Source organism: Aethina tumida, chromosome 4, assembly GCF_024364675.1.
Source record: "Aethina tumida isolate Nest 87 chromosome 4, icAetTumi1.1, whole genome shotgun sequence".
NCBI classification, from domain to species: domain Eukaryota; kingdom Metazoa; phylum Arthropoda; class Insecta; order Coleoptera; family Nitidulidae; genus Aethina; species Aethina tumida.
The window spans coordinates 27,579,744-27,603,213 of NC_065438.1; the positions used below are offsets into that span (position 1 = coordinate 27,579,744).

Below are 23,470 nucleotides of genomic sequence, written 5' to 3' on the forward strand. Positions count from 1 at the left end.
CGCAAATTTCTTGAGTGAATATTGAATTTTATTGTATTACCTTGTAGAGCCGTTTTTATTTCATTTTACACCTTTTTAATCTAGTATGTTAATTACAGAAAAAAGTATGCAAACTTAATTAAAAATATTGAATGAAAAGTAATTTAACTGAATAAAATTTCAATAAAAAGTATTTTCTTTCATCTAGAATTATTTTTTCATATTCATGTTTATATTTAGTTTTAACAATATAATTAAATATGAAATGAAAATATTTTCCTCTATTATTGAAAAAGTATTTTATTTTATTATATTGCCTTTACAAACGTTTTTTATATAATTATATATATAAAGTTATGTTACGTTATGTTATCTTATAACATATATGTATATATGTTAACATATATAGATATATGTTTTCTAATCTATCCAAATGTCTCATTTTCAATTTTTAAATCTAATCCAATATATGAATTAAAAAATAACGAAATTCTCAAAAAATAACTAAAAACATCGAAAAAATTTTGCAAAAAATCAAAATAAGTATTTCCTCATATTCAAAATTATTGCATAATAATATATGAAGACTAAAAGTAATTTAATAATAGAATAAATAAACATTCGATTTCGATAATTATTCTCAATGAACAACATACTAATAACTTTTTTTAATAAGTTCGAAAAAAATCTAAATCAAACAATTATTGCCTTTATTATGATAATACATATAAAAGAAACGATGTTTAAATGCTTTAAAAAGTGAATCCTAGTTTAAATGTACAAACTATACCTTCGATATTAAATAAAAAATTGAGAAAAACAATAACAAATATATTTTCAAAAATACTATTTCTCATTTTAGGTAGTATAATTTATATTTAACAACTTTATTTATTATTAAAGAATGTTTTATTCTTTATTAATTACTTTTTTCCATATTTTTTTTAATATATATGTACTCATTTAACATTATATAAAGAACATACCATAGATAGACATTATAGTTATAGATAGTCTACTGTATTATAGATAGTCCACTGTATGATTTCTTATAAATTATAAAAGAAAACAAAATTAAGCACTTTTTATGAAAAACAAATCTCAGAACAAACTAGAAATCTCATTTTTCACTAAAATGTTATATTTTGAATAACAAAATTAAATAAATCGTGGTATAAAATGCGATAAATATCTAAGTACATCAGATACCACCTTAATGCATAGGTTTTCACAGTTTCAGCATGTTCACATATCTTTAAGTGTATAACTAAGTGGTGTCGTTAGTGCGTTGTGCTTCTTGTTGGCACTAAGAATTATACTAATTGTGAGAACAAATTCATTATCTTACTTTCTGATCCTTTGAACTATTTTTAATATTTTATTTCCGGGTTTATTTGATTAGCAATATTAATTTTGTTAAAAAAATGTTAACTTTGTCATAGACATATAATATTTTTTGTGAAACATCTGTTTTGAAAAATGCAATTTCAGTGATGATTAATATTTTTTAATAAAATTATCTTAATTAATTTTTCTTATAAAATTATTACAGCGGACATCTGCAAAGTGATGATTAAAATTTTTTATTGTTGTCTAATGAGATATTCAATAAAAGCGAGTTATCAATAAAAAAGTTCCACATGTGTTTCCATCTTAAATGTAATATAAAAAACTTCAATACAATGATGATTTTTTGTTGATTTATTACACAGGAAACTTTAACTTTTCATTAAAATATACCTAATCAAATAATTGCTCATGCTAGATATTTTAGAAAATTATAATAGCGTTTTTAAAAAACTACTGTGTGAATATTAAGACTAAGAAATAAAAAAGTAAATATATCAAATTTACCCGAAAGAATTTTTAAACCAAATTGAATTCAGTAATTTACTTTTCCGTTTTATCTCGCCTTGATCAAAATTTATTGTTTTAACAGTGTAGTTTCAACGCCATAACTCAAATTCCCGCACAGTCCTTTAATTTATCCGATAAACTTTTTCATTTCTGCTGAATGAATAACTGAAAGCTGCGAATAACTCAGTTTTATCGGCGAATAATTTTGGGTTTAGCGTTTTACCAGGATTAAGTCATTATTATTGCAAGCTGTTACGGCCAAATCGGCCGGCATAAATTCCAAAATCTATGGTCATTCAAATAACTGTATTCAGCGTGTAATTATGCGGAAGCAATTTTTAAATTAGAGTCTGCGGCTTTGTTAGTTATGGAAACTTTCGCATATTTTAATATTTGAGTGTACGTTTTATCTCTGATGATTTTTTTTCTTTCCAGTTTATACATTAATTTTATTTATATACTTCTTATCAGTAAAACTTAAACACCAAAAAATAATGTATTTCTCAAATACATTTTTGCACCTATTAAATATCTTTTATTGTTTCTTTTATTTAATTCAACTTGTTCCTTTTATTTTACATTTCTAGTCGTTTAAATCATGTCTTCTTATAATTTACAAATGGCTTAATTTAGAGGTTAATTTAAGACATATTAGAAATAATTAGAACAATGCCCTGCTTTGTACGAGATAATCTGCGCCAATTTTAAATGGTGTTAACTAAAATGTTTATATTTCTAATCGTTTGAATCATTTGAAACAATGTACTGTACATCATTTTTATAGAAATAAATATTAGTCATGACTGTCTTATTGACAAATCTATCCCAGTTTTAGTATTCGGTTGTTACTGATTATCACATCACAATCACCCATGTAGCACACTTGCCTCTTATTATGTGACTGCTAAAAATAATTAAGTATGTTTATTATTAATATTAAGAAAACCTGGTAACAATTTCTGAAAAAAAAATTAAAGAACAATGAAAATGTGAAACTTTTTCTAGTGACAATAAAAATCATTTCAATTTTTTTGTTTTAAAAATATTTTCAACATGCTTTATTTGGATCAGTAATACTATATATTATTTTTATGCAAATTAATATTATGCATGACTGTCTTATTGACATGTTTCTCTCAGTTTTACTGTTCAGTAATTATTCAAATTGTCAAAATTATCCTTGTAGAATACTTCTCTCTTATTATGTGACGGTTGATTAATGTTTATTATTAATATTCACAATTCCTGATAACAAATTTTGGAAAAGATCAATAAAAAAGGGAAATGTAAAACTTTTCCTTTTGTTAATAAATATTTTATATTTAGTTAGGAACTTACACTCCACGTCTTTTGAAGTGGACAATTTCGTAAATTAAACAGTTTTAAAAATATTGTATTTTGAATCTGTTATATTTTGACAAGAAATATTGTACATTATGTTTATGAAAATAATTATTAGTCATGACTATCTTATTGACAAGCCTATCCCAGTTTTACTATTCTGTAATTACTGATTATCACAATCATCCTTGTAAAACAGTTGCCTCTTGTTATGTGACTGTTAAAGATAATTAATTATGTTTATTATTAATATTGACAATACCTCGTAATAAATTCAGAAAAACATCAAAGAACAATGGAAATATGAAGCTTTTTCTAGTGATAATAAATATTTTATGATTAGTTAATGTTTTGAATACATATATAATATTAAACAACTTTAAAAATATTTTCAATGCTTTAATTTGACCATTAATTTGAATATTGTACATTATTTTTATGGAAATAAATATTAGTCATGATTATCTTATTGATAAGCCTGTTTTACTGTTTTGAATTTATTGATTATAAAAATTATCCTTATAGAAGAATTGCGTCTTATACGACTGTAACAGATAAATCACTATATTAATTATTAATGTTTGCAATTCCTGATAATAAATTCTAAAACAAATCAAAGAACTATGGACATAAGTTTTCTTGTGATAGTAAATATTTTATGATTAGTTAAAGTTTTAAATATACTCCGTACCTTTTTGAAATGGATAATTTGAATTACTTTGACCAGTAATATTGTACATCACTTTTAGTGAAATTTTAGTAATGACTATCTCAATGACAAGTCATCACGATTTCATTATTCTATAATTACTGATTATAAAAATTATCCTTGTAGAACTCTTACCTCTTATTATGTGACTGTTATCGATAATTAACTACATTTATTATTAATATTCACAGTCCTGGTAATAAATTCAGAAAAAATCAAAGAAAAATGGACATGCAAAGCTTTTTCTTGTGATAATAAATATTTTATGTTAATGTTTTAAATACACTCTGCGTCTTTTGGATAATTCGAGTTTCTAGATAAATAGTTATAAAAATATGTTCAATATGTTTTATTTTGACGAATAATTTTATTTGAATATTTACAGCTCTGTATGTATATCGATCAATACATTAAATTTATTTTACTTCTTATATATTTAATAAACAAAAATAAATATTTTATTCTTTGTAAAATTTTTATTTATAAAAAACGCATTTTTTAGATTTAATCACATTTTATCCGGTTCATTCTTATTTTATCTGTTGCTTAGCGCCATAAAATATCTCAAAGAAGACTTTTTTCTGAAAATTTTGTGCTATATTTGCAGTTTGGAACAAGGCAATCTAAATCAACAACAAGTACTGCAGATGTATAATCTCTCACAAAGTGTAATAATAACGTTTCGAATAACGAATGGTAGTGATTGACACCGATCTAGGACCAAAAATCATGACGTTTTTCGATTATTTTTGCTAGATCACATTCTATACATCCATGTTTCGTGAAGTCTTTGGAATCACTATAAGTCTATCTACCATCAGAATAATTTTACAAAAAGCTGATTTTAGAGCATTCCTAAGGAACAGGGAGCATTTGGATATTTCTTCAGAGACCTGCTGTAGTTGCTCATATTAAACCGAGAAACTATAAAAAAATAAATTAGAACACCGTTTTATGAGATCATGCCATTTTTAAATGGTGTTATCTAGACTGCTTATATTCCTAATAGTTTGAATCATTGGAAACCACGTATTTCTTAAGGAAAATAAGTATTAGTCATGACTATCTTATAGACAAATCATTATTTTATTATAGTAATTACTGTTTATCAAAATTATCCTTGTAAAAGAGTTTGCTTCTTTCTATTAATAATTACTGATTGTTTATTTTATTACTATATTTTATGATTAGTTAAAATGTTCAACAAGAATAACCTAAAAGACGATGAAAACACTATATTTTATTATTTTGTTGTTTCTGTTAACATTAACTTTAGTTGTTAATTAACATCATTTGAAGGGTGACGAATTATCGGTTTTAAGAAAGATAATCTTTCCCTCAAAAAATTGCTAGTTAGTTCTAAATCTTACCTGCATCATTGTACATTAGTTTCTTAAACTTGAATTTTTATTTTTCTGTGTACGTTGTTATGGTTTTTAATTAAACTGTTTATATTTCTAATCGTTTGAAGCACGTCTTCTTAAATTTATAAATATCAAGACTTAAATGTTAATTTAATTTCAGAGGTTAATTCATATACAAAAAATCTAAATTGGAGCAATATTTTGCTACTTTCGGGATCGTCTATACCATTTTTAAATGGGGTTTTAAATTAAATGTTTTGGCAACATTGCCATGATTAACAGGTAACCAACTGTTTTGCCTATAAAAAACAGATGCACCAACTAACTTGTCTAAAATAATTATATCTATCATGTAACCTCGACAAAAAAAAAACATTGTAATCGATAGAAGGGCTAGAAAAAAAATCATGTCTTTCATCATGTGGCACCACTTATCATCATGTATGTCCATGGACATGTACATATACAAAAATCATGTAACTTTAATTGTAAATATGTTATTTATCAATAAAAATAGAATACTAAGAAATATTTAACTTATATTGTATATATTTTAATAATTTGATATTTCACCCAATAAAGTCCCGATTAAGAATTTGGTGAGGATTTCGACAATTAACACCATTTGAAGGGGGACAAATTATCGGTCTTAAGGAATATGGTCTTACCCACAGCAATTGCTAGAAGTGTTAATGGATGTGTTAACTATGGTTGAGTTTTGGCGTACATGAACTCATAGAGGTACTACAAAATGGCATGATCGATACTTGGATCTATTGGCTTTTAGAACCCGCCATATGTCAATAAATCTTGTGGCAGCTGTCTGACAAAATGCAGTAGGTTGACCAATTGCTATACCATCAATATGCTGTCGAGTCAGGGCTGGTTTCCACCAGCATTTGGTGCTACCACTGACCCCCAAACATCGGCGTCGAAACGGGAATTGCACTATAATCGAATGAATTAGGATGATGAAATCTGACAAATTCTGGATTTATATAAATAAATAATAAATAAATATCAAACGTCAGAAGAACACAAAGAGGCGTAACACCACTTTATTCTCCCCAAAAAGAAGTTGTACTGGATGTGATTGGCCAGACTGATAGGAGACTCTGTAAGAATTGCCACGAAATATAAATAATATAGTCTTTACCTCTGGAATAAATGCTGTGACGACTACATGAGTGTATAACTTTGCGATGTGCACTTACTATTGATTGTATTTGGAATTTTTGTTCTGTTTTTAATATTTTTAGTTCCCATTAACACGTATAACAAAATTCATTAATAAATATATTTTATGTACCTTATTGATAAACAGTATATTTTAAACAAAACTAAAATGCAAAAAATTCATTTCTGTAACTTGTATTCAATAAATTCCTTCCTTTTATCAATTACTACTTCACTAATGCCACAACTTTTGCAGGAAGAAATGCAGTATAATTATTTTGCAATTGCTTTTACTGAATAGTTTAAATCAGATACTAATTACTGATTATTCCAGATTTTATGAGCGAAAGTAACACACTATCACATTAACTGCTTCTCACATATACAATTCAGAAACCAGGCAGTAAGATCATAATCCGACAGAATTATAGTTTTCATACAAGAATACCGGGAAAGTATTATTACAGGCAAAAGCCAGAACCATGAAATGACAAACTATTTATGACGTAAATATAGGTTTTACCTTTTTGAAAGGAATAATTTAGTGCAATAAAAAAAGTTTTGTACACACAGTTATAAGGACAGTGAATCTGACATCGTCTGACTTGGGTTCAACCCAATTAATTCATATGATTTTGTCCGTTGAACCAATTTTAGAATCCGGCAAATTAGTATTGTGTAGTACTTTTTAAACATCTTTTGTAACCTTGTTAAGCCCAGTAGGGAGTACTAAGTGCTAAGGAACAGTTAAATTGATAAAATCTATTGTGCCGTCAATTAATTTTGTAATTAAGTGCCGTTACAAAACGCAATTAAAATACCTAAATTCAATTGATTGATATAAATTACCTTCCGTTATTGAATCGAATCCGCTTACGCAATAACGCAATAAGAAATGGCGACCTTTAGAAACCTGCAAAGCTACAAAACGCATTTTTGTGAAACGGCATGCAACGAACTCGACACTCTGTTTGCAATATAAATAAAATATTTACGGTTCTAATGTGAAAATCTAAACACAAAAGTCACATTATTCATGTTTTATTGTGAATTTCGTTTCACACCTAACCACTTAAAATATCACGTTACACTTGGCTAATTATAAATGGTTTATATTTTCATAAATATGCGTTGTCTCAACGATAAGAAACAACAGTTATAAATAAATTTTGTTTTTTTACGAAGGTTGCGACTAGTGAGTGATGAAGGACTATAGAATAAGAACTATCGAACTGTTCGATAGTTGGTAACTATTCGAATTATTCGAGGGCCAATTGACAGAATAACTACTCTTTAGAAGTTACAAATTGAATGAGGTAAAACTTTTGGATAGAATTTATTCGACAGTGAAGTGAGATATAGTTAATGAATTAGTTAGTAATTCATTCTTTATTCTATAGCTAACATCATTTGATAGTTATTAATTAATATTAATATAAACAAATATGTTTATTTACTTATATAAATTAATAAATTCATGAAAATATTTATATATTATTATTTGTATTAAGTAATCTAAAAATTAAATTTCTTCTAATGACGTTATTTTTAGGATCCATTATACCGTGGAACAAAAATATCTGAGAGCACCAATAGACACTAATTTAAATATACAATATATTAGATATTTTTTGTATTTTGTTTCTTTTTTACATATATTAAAGATTTGTTAGAAGGGGATACTACGTTTTTTTGTTGATATACATTCATGTTGAAGAACTATAAATTTAATAAAAAACTTTTGTTTAATTTTCCAAAATATTTTATGAAATAAATTACATGCACACCAAATTTTCTAAAAATTTTTCATAATAACAGAACTAATAAAAAACTTAAAACAGAATTAAAAGTTATATTATTCTAATAAATTTTTTTCTTCATATCAATTGAATGCCAAAATAATTGACACCACCAAATAGTGACTTTAGTACAGACATAGTCACAACTTGATATTTTATTATTTTCATTCGTAGTTTATTTGAGTAGAAGAAATAAATTTACAAGGTGAAAGTGATTTTTACCCATATTAAATACTGGTTAGTAGACAACATTTTTCGATTTTATAAAAATTTGATATTTGGTCATGCTGAGTTTTTTGTTTAATGCATACTTACATATAATATACAGTGTGGCCCATCTAAAAGTGCGACACCTTCATAAAATTAGTATTTTATGATTTTTTATTATAGTCTATGAAATAGCTCAAATTATCATTATTTTACACAATAATAAACTAATTCTTCATAAATAAAAAAATGTATGCCCATAAATTCATAGAAAGAATGTGATGTTTAATTTTCCATAGAATTATGAATATGCATATTATTATTATTTTGTATGAAGTTTGGTGTAAACCCATTTCAGGGGGTGCTTAATTCAGTGGTGTAGAGACATTTTCTAAAAAAAATTCTTGGTATTCTTTCTTCAATTTTCATGGCTAAAAATTTACCTGTAAATTTTGGTTTTGTGCCAAAAATCGTAAAAAATATTTGATAAATTTAAAATATGGTATAAACATAAAAAGTTAATTCACATATAATTAGTTTTTTAGTATAATTTGAAATGTAATATAATATTAACAAAAATAATATTAATAATAATTACGATTGTTTATAACTGCTCTAGATGTGTTGAACATACATTAAATGGTGGTCAATATCCACTTGATGTATTTGACGTTGTGAATATTGCTTATTTGTGTAAAAAAACTTATTTGAAGCATATTCCACAAATACTGTTGCAATGTTAAAACCTCAATTTCTTCGTTGATCATCTGCGACATGTGGGCGAACATTGTCGTGCATAAGGAAAAGGATTTCACCAAATAGAAAGACAATTGGTTGCAAATTATGTATTTCCTTAAAAAACCCATTTTGAAACAATTATTGTGCCACCTCTATATGTAAAAATTTCCAGGTCCTCTCATTCGACAAGAATCTGGATGAAACCCAATTCCATATTCGTCGACGAATAAGTCAGTAGCCTAACCATTTTTAATCTAGTTGAAAATTTTCATACTACTTTAATTTAGGTCACGATTAACTCAAATAAGAAGGAGCATCTTATTAGTCTCTTATTTTGTGTCCGAATAGTTAATATCAAATATCAGTCCCAAATTGCTGTCGTACAACGTCGACGACATGGATGCAGTTCAACCGGACTACCAGTTTATCTAAAACGCCTCTAAAACCAACTAAAGACATTTTGGTAAACAGTGAACCTCTTAGCTATCTCAATTTACCTTAAGTCACCTTGGAACTGTCCCATTCAAGATAAATAGCGTCTTCTATCAAAACCAAAATAATTTTGATATATATATATATATATATATATATATATATATATATATATATATATATATATATATATATATATATAATAGACATTTAACAATCCGGTACAATTAAATAAATAATAAATCGTAACTGTTTGGATTGCTTATACGTACTTAAATATTAAATATAGACACAGTAGGGGTCATAATTATAGCAACTTTTTACTTTCTTTTCTTTTGCATATTATAATTATTTAATCATTGATCGAAGTAAAACTGCAAGAATAATTATAATTAAGCGTTACTAAGACGAAAAAATAGAGAAACTGGCCAAATGGTTATGACAAACTTAATCTGAGTTCTGGAATGAAAATCGATAACTGTATAAAACAAGTCTTATTATATTATTATTATAACTAACCTGCATGAAATGGGACTTATTGAAATTTGTTCAAGAAGGTTAGAGGATAGGATTTGTTTGACCTCAGATCTACAAGAAAAATCTTGGGTTCTACTAAAAATATGAAAGGCCAATTTTAACTTACTTAGGATTACATTCACTGAATCAGTAGTTTTTAGTGACGAGTCAAAATTTAATTTATAAAAAAAAATGTTAGTTCTGCTTACGTTAAACATTCTATATGGTAAAGACTACACAGAAAATTTCTTATACCTACAAACATGGTGGCGGTTTAGTTATGCAATAGGAATGCTTCGATTCTTCTGACGCAGACTCTTTTAGAGATTTGTACAGTATATCAAACAACAATTTGTTTCCATATATTGAAGAAACGATTACTCATGTTTCAACATCCCAAACTCTATTCCAAAATTGTGACGTATTAGTTATAAGACCGTTATTACCGGTCCCAATCTTTATGCTTCAGAGATGAGCCAAAACAAAAAGGATATTGTTCAAAGTTATAACATTAAATTAAAAAACACAAATTTAATCATTAAACATGTTCGGTTTATCGTAATTTTTTTACTTTAGTAATACACACATATTGTGAGAGATAAATCTAAAAAAATAGTATAGAATAAAATTGATGGATGATTTCATTCGATAGTTAAATACATTTAATAATTAATGGTTAGCCTCATTCGAAATTTCCATCAATAATTGAGAAGTGTTGTCCTCCTTCTTCAAAATCAAAATCTTTATGAAAAGTGACAAAATAATTCTATTAAATTTATCCTGCAACTGCACATCGAGTCCAATGCGACATGCCTTTTATCGATGCATACGTGTACAGGCTCATTTGAAATTTCAATTTGTTGGTCTATTTTACATAAAGCAAAAAGCCTACCGTGAAAGTCCATTAACGTCAGCAAATTTTATTATCGATAAATCTTTCCTGATCATTTAGAAACACCCCAACATATCACATTTTAAATCGACTGTTTAACATATAATTCATATTTGGTTCAACAGTCACACAGTCCCTACGTTCATATTGTCAACAAATGTTGGGATAATAAAATAGGGGGGTCGGTCATTTAATAGTTCCGAACTGTACGGCTTGAAATAGCGAAATTAATTTAATTTCACAATGGAATTAATTTTCGGGCATTAACCGTCAATACGTCTACCTCAATAGGTATAAATATGTAATAATCTCTTCCGATCCAATAAATCGAAAGGGGTGAATTCAAAGGACATTTATGTAATTGTGGTTCAAAATTATTTTTATATTTAATAAAAAAATGGAATGGAATTATTCTACATTATATAGACAATTTAATTAATAGTTAGCAATTTACTATTAATAATATTGTACATAAGGATTTGTCATTGAAATGAGAATTTCATAACCATATAAAAACTCTATATATGCCACAACAATGTTTAGTTTAAAGCAAAAATTCCATACGCACAATTTTTGTACACATATTTTTTACTTTGTATTCCATGGTTTGTTAATCAGAGGAAATAAGTTCATTACAATAACATGATTTTCATTCTGCAACAGAATTGGTAATTTTTTAAAGTATTATTATATTGAGATAACGCAATGAATAACAAAAAAAGTAATTTAAAGATGTCCAATTATTATTTTGTGTGTATACATATATAAAACTGCCTGAGATAAATAAATCACTGAATAAAATGTAATTGAAATTAAAACTACATATTATTACATTATTATATTTGAAAACTCTGTATCAATTCAAGAAATAATTAACTGTAATTGTAGTTTTTACTTTGTATTATTATTGAAAATAGGTAAATTGATATAAATAACGAATAATTTAGTTTTCTTATGATTATGTTGTGACAACGTAATGATTAATGTAAATTTAAATGAGAATTATTTTATATTACTTTTTTAATATGTAGTTAGATTTATATTTTGTACTGTTGTTCAAAATATGCAAAATGCAAATATGAAAGAATTTATTTTTATATTATAAAAAAACTATTTTAATTTCTTTTATTAGTAAACATAAATGTATTTACGAGTAATTATGATATGGCATGAATTTTATAATTAAGTCATACATATTGCTTTTATATAATAATTTTATATTTATTTTAATTTTTATGTAAAATAATTATTATAACACTATTTATATTTTATTTTTGTTCAAAATATGCAAAATGCAAATAAGAAAGAATTTATTGTTTAGATTTATCCTGATGACAAAACTATAAAAAACAAATTAAATATTTTAAATATACCCATATTATTACGACTGTATTTAACAGTGATTCGAATAATCACCACAATAAATCACGAAATAAAATTTAAGAGACACACAATATTGTAATTTATTTTATAATATGCTAAAATAAATCAGAAAATAATTAAAAGTTGTAGTCTACTTTACATTTTCTATTCAAAATACGTAAATAATTAAAAAATAACGACTTTTCTTACGACTATGCCCAGTCATTGAAACCAATCATTTAAACATAAATAATACTGATAGAAATGAATAAATCTTAAAACGAAATGTAATTTTAAATGGAACACACTGTGTTACAAATAACACCAATGAAATAATGCATACATATTAAAACTAAATTCTTATTTTATAATATCTTAAATAAGAAATTAGATATATCCAGGGTTGTAATATATAACAAATCCAAAATTCTTTTAAAGTTAAATATCCCCTGGTTTAATAATAATAATAATAATAATAATAATAATTTAAATGAGAATTACCGATTATTTTCTTATCTTACTTTTATATTGGTTGGATTATTATAAAAAAAAAATAATTAAAATCAATGTATTTTTATTGTATTTAATACTGATTGGAATAAATAAAATAAAATGTATTGCAAATTAAATGACAATTACGTAGTGTTATCATTATTTCATGTAAACACTAAATATTAAAAATAGTTCTACGAAATAAACCAACAGGGTTTATTGTTGTTGAATTTTCAAAGTTGTACTGCAGTTGAAAACATATATAAAGTGAACAGATAAACAATCGTTTATTATTGTATTATTGTTGTATTTAACACTGAATCTTGAATTATCCTAAGAAATACTTACAATTGCATTCTATCTTATTAAAGTAGAGAATATTTATAAACACGATTGAATCCATTTTAATTAATTTGAATGAGCAAACGTTCCAAAGAATTAATAAAGTTCACACTGAAATTAATCAATTTAGTTGACAATGTTGCTGACGCATAATAAGTAATACTTACTTAATTGATAATATCGTGGAGCCTGTTGTCAATTTCATTAGAAGTTATTGATTAGTCCTCATTAAAACTAATAACATCTTGATTGTAAATCACGAATAAATTAATTGGCCAAACAAATATAAACATTACGCTAATGCATATTACTTTGCACGTCTATTATGTTAATTAAAGCAATTAAATTTATGGTATTTTTAGGTTTTCAATAGAATAACTAACAAAATACGGTCCGATGCATAAATTTTATGTCTACTGTTCTCTGCATGATTAACGTTTCCGCAAATAACGTCGTTATATATGAACATATAATACCTAAACCTATAATTAGTAACTATGAAGTTAATGTTAACATTTCACTTGCCAACAAAATCATAAATAAATCCTTTGGTATCGTTAATCGTGGATTAAGCTCCGACCAATTCCATAAAACGATAATAAATGGCTTTCTTGCGACCAGCTAATTTATAAGTCTATGCTAATTTACTGGATATGTTAGTTGCTTCCTCGTGCCACACATTTGAACAATTGTTGTCGCAAACAGCCGGTGTCAGTTACGCTTGGAAAATTAATGCAACTCCGGAAAATTACTGACGAATTGTTCCCGTAAGTCACGATGAAGTTAATGAAATACTGACTAACACAAAGTTACCAAAATTAAAAGTAAATGTGGGTTACATCATCTGTTACCAAAAGTTTTACTAATTGTTGGTAACAATGATTCTTTGTAATTAAAACGGAAGGTAAATTTGAATTGTTTTAAAAATTAAGATTTTAGTCATGTAACAATAATAATTAATTAACAAAGTTTTTTAAAATTAATTGTGTTTAAAATTCAGTTTTAAATTTTATCACCTTGGTGATAATTTAACAATGACAAATTCTACTATAAAATGATACTCCGAAAATTTGTAGCAATCATCGGGTTCGAAATATATTACACCATTGTGTTTAGAAATAGATTTATTTTCACATTGTTAGGCTATCAGATGATAAAAAAGTAACTTGGTAAAAATAAAGAAATATTGCAACACCCAACACTGGAGTAACGGGTGAATAACCAACCAAATGTCGCGTGTTGCAGTCTTTAACCTCTTTACTTCCTGTTTTATAATTTTTCAGCAATTCTTAAAAGAACACTACTAAAATATTGGTAAATTTTACTGAATTATAACAAAATAATAAGCGGAACTCTGTTCCGTTCAACTAACTTATTCATTATATATTATAAAAGGTTAGTGATTTATGAACGATAAAATAGTAATAATAATTAAGAAACAACTTTAATTTATTCATCTAATTTATTCCTTTATTAAATAACGGTGATCACATTTATTATTTATTTCAAAAATATTGGTAATTCTACACAATTAAATTAACCTTTTATATGACAGCTGATTATATAATATATAATATATAATATATAATATATAATATATAATATATAATATATAATATATAATATATAATATATAATATATAATATATAATATATAATATATAATATATAATATATAATATATAATATATAATATATAATATATAATATATAATATATAATATATAATATATAATATATAATATATAATATATAATATATAATATATAATATATAATATATAATATATAATATATAATATATAATATATAATATATAATATATAATATATAATATATAATATATAATATATAATATATAATATATAATATATAATATATAATATACAATATATAAACCAAATTGGCAATAATAAGTGGAAATGTAGTTTGCTTAATTAACTTACTCCTTTTTAAATGATCACATTAATTTTCAAAAGAAAGTTATTAAAATATTGGTAAGTTATTTTAAATTAAATGACTAAAACAAAAAACAAACAATTACTTAATAATGAAAGGCTAGTGATGGCAAATTTTATATAATTAAATAAACACAATTATAAAACAACAATATAATAAGTTGCAGTAAGGTAAACGGTAATTATTTTATTGTGAAAGGCTATTGTTTTACGGCAATGTTTTATTAAAGCAAAAACACTAAGAATAATTGGGGTGAAACCATAATTCGTTCAAGTAACTTATTCCTTATTTAAATCGCAATGATGATGTTAACCTCATTTAATATTGTAACATTAGAAACAATCAGGCAATTTAGATATTTATTGATACCCACACAAAACCAATTTCTGAGTTTAACAAAGCGTTGTGAGCTGTGACCTCTTCGGCCTTACTACATACATATTTCGATAGACGTAAGTTACTCGTGAAACAATACCTTCAGGATAAATGCGAACAAATTGACAAGGAAACGGCGTATTATCTTTTATGAATAATGGCAGACGAATACTAGTGCTGGCCTCGTCAAAATGACCCCCCTTAACAAGCGTATTTACAGTAAATACGTTAAACGATGTTGTTAATGATTATAAATATTGATTAAGCAGTACGTACACCGTAAAAATGTTAATACAAGCGTTCTACTTAAACATTTGGTGTTGTGCCAACCTGTAAACCGCATCAACAAGTTTTTTTTTCGGACACCTTAATAGATTGCCTTTTGCAGCGAGTGCAGTCGAAAATTATACCATGATAAATAAGAAAATTGCAATTTAATTAAGAAAACAATTTACGACCTAAAAATAAAAGCGCGCGAAGATGTGAGGCACATCAGTCTTGGACCGCATCGAAGCTTCACTTCGGCCTTGTAGATTTAACTATAGGGTTTTGTTTGCAGGAATCAATTTACATATTTCCACTGAACCGATCACGTTTTTGGGCTTCTTCTTTGTAAGGGTATATAAGATTTATAAATAAATGGTTAAGCAATATGTAAATAATATTTATTTTTACCTGTTCTAAACAATATTAAAAATAGAGTTTTCTTTACATAAAGTTTCTGATATATTTTAACTAAACTGAAACGTTAATAAACATTTATAGTCTATGTTTGTGGAATCTTTCTTTTCCAGTAACATTATTCCTTCCACACTTTATGACACATTAACCCTCAGCTTTTCAACACATTTTGTTATCGCATTTATGCTAATTAGAATTTAAAAGTCAAATATTTAAAGTTTATTCAGTAAATTTCTATAGGAACGTAATTTTTAATTAAATTATAAAAGCCTTATGGAAATCATAGCGCCATTCATATTTTCTCTGAATGATTTATAAAAGAATTTTATATAATAGTTATTTTTGAACACGTAGTTTTTGTTGAATATTTCCTTTTTAAAGTATATTAAGACTAAAACCTTCAATTAATTTATTCATTTAATGATTACAATTCCATTCCAACCATTCATTCCGTTCATAAATTAATAATTGTAGAATTACTAGCTGTTTAACACATGTGTTTATTGTAACTTAGATCTTACATGATTGTTTTCAAGTTTATATATTTTATAAGTAAGTCAAGCAAATAATTATTGCAATTTTGCATCATAATAGAAAAACAACACTTTACTAGAGATAATAATCTTCAATTGTTTAATATATGAATGTAATTTAATTCTATTGATATTTAATTAAGACTCACTATTTTTTAATGATACTGTTTAACTTTAAACAATTATTGTTTATTTTGATATAGATGAAAATAGTTAAAAACCATACTTTTTCAATGCTAATAAAAGTTAATAATTTTATAACACATCGAGGTTATTTACTAATTAAATTTTAACTATTTATTATATTATGGGAGCAAGTTTTGAAAAATATTTGTAGACAATCTGAATTTCTCTTCAAATTCTCTTCTTTTCGTAGAGTCCAAAATTTATAAAGTCAAATAATTCTACCACTGTTAATATAATTAGTTAATTTTTAGTTGTTTTTTTGTGATGGTTACTAAGTGTAATTTTGTCTTTTCAACGAATCTTATTGAAAATTTACATATAATTAAATTACAGAGGCTAAATTAGCAGACATTTAGTTGATTAGTTGATGTTGAGTTCTGAAAGACATTTTCAACAATTTGACACTGAATGAGATTTACACGTTTTCAACTTATTTTAAAAAGTTGATGTTTTGGTTCACACAGAGTTATACTTAATTCATTTTTATTATAATCTTATGTGTGCTAAAGATAAATAACTTTGAAAGTTATCATATTATTTTTAATTACAAAATGTAATTAGATCTAATGAGGAGTATTCACTAATAAATTATAATATAATGAATTATTTTAGTATTTATACTCTTATTAAATAGATGACACTTAGAGAATATAAATAGAATAATTTTAGGATTTAACGGAATAAATAAATTTATTTCAGTATCGTACCTGTCAAATATTCACTGAAGGTTAAATTATGAAAGAATTTGTATAATTTTATATATACTCGAAAATGAATTATTTAAGGTTATTAACACATAATTTAAATTATAAATGTTCAGAGTTCTATTTATAATTTATCAAATCAAACAACGAATTTTATTGTGCTTTTTCATGAAAGATAAACTCTATTAGAAAACCTGCTTTTATATTTCTTATTTGTTCATTGTGAAATCCGATAATATTTGGCATTCGGAGAATTCAAAATTATTTTTTTATTTTTATTGAGTAAATTTGAAAATTGTAAAAATACACAACTTACAATCCCATTTTTTTTAGTTTTTAAACTAGTTTTTCCTCTCATTCAAATCATTTCCCAAATGGCACAAAAAAGTCTGAAACTCAATTTTATTATTATTTAACGTATTTGAGGTTAACAATAATGTCTTTACTAAAGTTATAATTTTTAGTGGTTTTAGTGTGTTAATATTGAAAAAATATACAGCACATGTCCCCACAATTAAATAATATTATAGCATTATATGTATGTATGACAATTGTGTATTTGACATGATTATTAAGAAACAATTGAATTTCTAAATTTAATTCTAATTGTTATTGAATTCGAGTAAATTTATCCTATTTTTGAAAATTGATAAAATACAAAACTAGATGGCCTAATCTTTAATTTATTTTCAGTGGTAATTTAATATATTTTAAGATTTATGAAGGCAAACAACTTACATTGGTTCTCCTCGAACAGATAAAATAATTAAAATTCACTCAGTATGTGAATAATCCGATTATTTGATTCGAATTGAATATTAAGTTTCAATACATTTTTAATCAGAAAAAACTACATATTTGTAGTTAGTTATTAGTATATTTTATTGTATTTAATAAAGAATATCATAACTAAATTAAATCATTTAAGTTCATTATCAAATAAATTAAAAATATAAGTTATTCTTGATATTCGTACTATTGGTCTAGTTATGACCAAGTAAATGAAATAAATTTTATTCAAATATTCAAAGAAAAATGTCTATACTGAATTTAATCTGTAAAATTTAGTAACAAATGATTATTATATTTTTTTAAATATAAATAATTTTTCCATATCTCACATAGTTAAAATAGTCTTAGTTGCACCTAAATTAATTTTTGGGATTTCCGAAAATAATAAATTTTATTCTAATTTTTTGTGCAGCAAAGATAATATTAAAATTTATCAGACAATTTTTAATTATAATTCATAATCAGGTATTAATATTTTGAGTTAATAATTTTTAAAATGGTGTGTATTCAACAAAGAATGAAAGAAAATTGAATTGAATTTAAATTTTCGTTCTAATTTCTATTGGGTTTGTGTAAATTTTTGAAAATTGTCAAAAATACCATACTGGACTCTATTATTATTTTTTTTTTGTTAGGGATAAATGATATCTAGATAATATAAATATAATAATTTTAAAATTTAACAAGATAATTAAATTAATTTATTACAGTATTGATTCTGTCAAATATTTATTGAAAGATGAATTATGGCAGAATTTGTATATATTTATACATAAATTAAATGATAAATGTTCAGTCAAGAATGTTTATGGAAAAATTTGTACATTTCTAACATATATTGTTATTTTTGTTGTACTGTTGTAATACCATTTTATTGTATCCGATAATGATTATCACAAAGAGAATACAATTAAACTCAATTAGATTTTTATTGAGTTCGAGTAAATTTATCTTATTTTGGAAATTAAAAAAAACAAAACCTAGTGACACAATCTTTAATTTATTTCCAGTTTTGAAGGAATATTGAATGTACTTTGAGATTTATGAAGACAAATAATTAAACTTACATTTATACTCTTGGCATGGATAAAAACAAATAAAAATTCATTCAGTGTGTGAACAATTCGATATTTGAATTGAATTTAAATTATTTTTTATCAGAAAAATAAACTAGAATTTAAAAATAAAGTAAACATCTTTGATCTAACTGTGACAATATTTCATTGTGGTGATCAAGAGTATCGTAACTGAAATTAAATTATTTAAGCTATTATCCAATAAATTAAAAATAATCGCTGATTTTCGTATTAATAGTCCAGTAAAGACAATTACAATTAATACAAATATGTTCAAATAGCAAAATATTTATGCTAAATTTTAACGCTGTGAAAATTCGATTTAATTTTGTATTTGAAATAAATGAATATTTGATTTTGTGTAATCTGTGACAATTAATTATCAACTAACTGAATAAGTATGCATCAATCTGAATAATATTCACTCAACTTAATTTTCCCAAACTATATAAAAATATGAAATTAAATTTTATTGTTATTTCAATTTACTTAGAGAACATAATTTTTAGTTGGTTTTTAATTGAATCTAGAAGAGATTTTGGTAGATGTTACTTACGTAATTAAGTATTATAAAGACTTTTAGTCCATAAAGTTTAGAACATTAAATAATTTTAATATTTTTGTATAAAAGATCAATGGCACCAAGGTAATATAAATAGACTATTTTTGGAATCTATTAGGAAAAATAATATTTATTAAAGGATAAATTATGGAAAAATTTGTATATTTTTTAAACATATTGTTATTTTTGTCGTATTTATGATTTTATAATGTTAAACAATCAGTGATTTTTTTCTTATTAAAAATAAATACTATTAGAAAGTTATATTATATTATTATAAATATAATTAAAGTATGTAGTAACAATTATTATTTTATAAATTAAATTCATTTTCTGTTTTTATTATATATTAAAATTCAATTTCTTTTAAAATCTGGTACGTAAGTAAGTACGCCAGTATAAAAATTAAATATTATTTATATTGATGATTGTCGATAAACAAATCTACAAAATTTTTATATTAAAATATAACAATTAAATATTACGTTTACAGCCATTTTTCATAACGTCTAATTCAATAAGAAAATATGAGTATGAATATTTTTTGATTTTAAAACGACTTAGTCATTATCCAAATTACAAACTCTTATATTTATTCATAATTGTATTTGTAGAGCAGTTTTTAACATATATTTACTGAAAGAAGAACTATGAAATAATTTGTACGTATGTAGTATATATTATTTTTAAGATTTTACAACTAATTTAATTATATATTTTCATAAAAGACCTGTCAGAAAATCTGCTATTTTAGATTCGTACTTATTATTTATTTATACAAATGTATATCTGACCATGATTTTCACATAGAGAATTGAATTTAAAATTTTCATTCCAAATTTTATTGATTTTAGGTAATTTGAAAATTGAAAAAATACACAAGTCATTCAAGATCTTTAATTTTTCGTTGAGGGATATACTTTAACGTTTATGAAGATAAATAAGTAAACTTATATTTATTCTTTTACAGATAAAAAGAAATTTAATCAGTATGTGAATAATTCGATTCTTTTATTCGAATTGAATACTGATATTCAAAATATTTTTATTCAGAATAATAAACTACATATTACAAATAAATTAAAATTCGAATATTAATTGAATATACAATTTTCGTTATAATTTTTTCAATTTTGTGTAAGTTTGTTCCGTATTAGAAAATTGCAAAAAGTCCCAATTTTTCATTTATTTTCAGAATTAACTGAATCTTGAATACATTTTTTAATATTATAAAGACAAAATAATTAAAAGGTAAATATGGAACTAACTGTCCCATTCTGCGTTTATTTTCAATATTAATGAAATTAAACTTACATTTATTCTCTTGGTACAGATAAAAACAAATTCAATCCATTCGATTATTTAATTCATCTTAAATATTATATTATATTATGTTTAAAATATTCATAATAATATAATTTTTGAGTTTCGTGTAAATTTATAATAGAAAAGTGCAACAATATAAGTCAAAATTTTTCAATTATTTTGTAGCAAATAATTAAAAGTTAAATTATTTATTTGAATATATACATTTTTTAAATTTATAAAGATAACTTACATTTATTCTTCTGACACTAATAAAAACAAATAAAATTTCATTTGATATTAATTATTAATTTCAATATATGTTTAACCATAAAAATTACAATTTATTATAAACATAACTTATTGTATTGACACAGACTGTCAGATACAAATATGTAAAAAGAAAAATGTTTGTGTTAAATTTTTCCAAAAAAAATTATAGTGACAATTATTATTATAAATATAAATAGATTTTTATCACATAGTTAAAATTCAATTTCATTTTAAATTCTTTATTTAAATTTAAAAAGTAGTATTAGTTCAGATTTTTGATTAAATATTTGCTGTTACTTAAATAAACAAATGTTAAAAAAAATTTCTATTAATATTATATGTGACAATTAAATATTAAATTACCACCTTTCACAGCCATTTTTAATAATGACTAACTCAATAAGAATCCATCAGTATGAATATTCATCCATTTTAAAACGACATACATTCACTACCCAAATTACAAAATCTTGAATAGACTAAACCAATTTTTCTTCGTGTCCGAAAAATAAGAAAATCTGAAAGTCTGACACAAAAGAAAAATTAAATTGAAATCTAGCCCCACATACCTCGGATGGATTCTGAGCGAAGAACGAAGAGTGGAAAAGCGGGCACAAGGAACAGCCGGCGTGTTTCGATGTTTCACGCAGCAACGTATCACGTCAACAAAATACACACAACCTTCCTTGGTGAAGGTGTTGCGCGAACTGACGACGAGAACAAAACGATTGCCGCGGTCGCATCGAGTGGTCCGACATCGCCGCCTTCACGATGAATGAATTTTGACTCTCGAAATTATCTGCCTGTTTTAAAAAGATTGATGAAGATTACATTTTTAAATTACCACATCTTGTTATCGTTCTCCGCAGGTTTTACATATACAAATGATATTTTAAGTGTTATGTCATACGTTTTCAATTAACGACGGCGATTATTGTTTTATCGTTTGTTTTTACCACCTATCGTCCGACAGAGTGTTAATTATCCAACACGTCTATTAACACAATTATTAATTTTATTTATGTGTTTTTTAATGGGTTTATTAGAGTGCAAAACACTATCATCACTCATTCTCTTAAATTCTGCCTATTTTCTCTTTATAATTTATTAATTTTATGGATTTTTATGGATTTACCTTCTAATTTATGGGATTGGAATGCAAACTATTTAGAAAAATAAAGAATACATTAATCAAAACAAGAAAAATGATCACTTTTGTAGATTTGTTTGATTATAATGTAATAAAACTAGACTGGTGCCTTGTATTATTCTGGTTTTACTCGTGTATGCACAATGTCCTTAAAATAGTTTGTTGTTTACATAAATATTTTTGCAACTATTTTACGGTCATTTTCAGACATGTTCAACAAGTATAAAATTCCAAAACAAATATGAAGTAGCACTTCGGTAACAAATATAAATTATAAACATGTCTCATATTTGTTTTCGAAAGTTGCTTTGCTGAATGTTGTAAATTTTTATAAAAATTCCAAATAAGCTCTTAAGAAATGTTCAAGTTATTTCAAAATTGTTTGAATTTTTTGTGAACTTTAATTTATTAAATAAATAATATTTTGTTTAATTCATTTAAATTTAATTTACAAGAAAGGCATAAGAAATAAAATTTCTTCCATAAAAACAAAGTACTGTTTTTAACATTTTTAAAGAGATTTTTTTTATAAATAGTATTATACAGTTAGTATTTAGCATTAAATGATAATTGTGTGAATCTTGAAAACGTACATTTAAAATTTAATTATTTCTATAATAATAAAAAAAATATTTGATAATAAAATTTTTATTTAAATATTTTATTCAT

General features: G+C 24.5%; 1 protein-coding gene across 3 annotated transcripts in view; it reads right to left on the reverse strand.

Annotated features, from left to right (window-relative positions):
* The window catches only part of LOC109605850 (extracellular sulfatase SULF-1 homolog), a 126,511-nt gene extending 104,159 nt beyond the window's left edge, over positions 1-22,352 (reverse strand). For all 3 annotated transcript variants that reach the window (XM_049965939.1, XM_049965938.1, XM_049965936.1), the window contains exon 1: positions 22,221-22,352. The gene's annotated coding sequence lies outside the window, so the exon portion shown is untranslated. The remainder of the gene's footprint in view (positions 1-22,220) is intronic.
* Between the last annotated feature and the right edge of the window lie 1,118 nt (positions 22,353-23,470).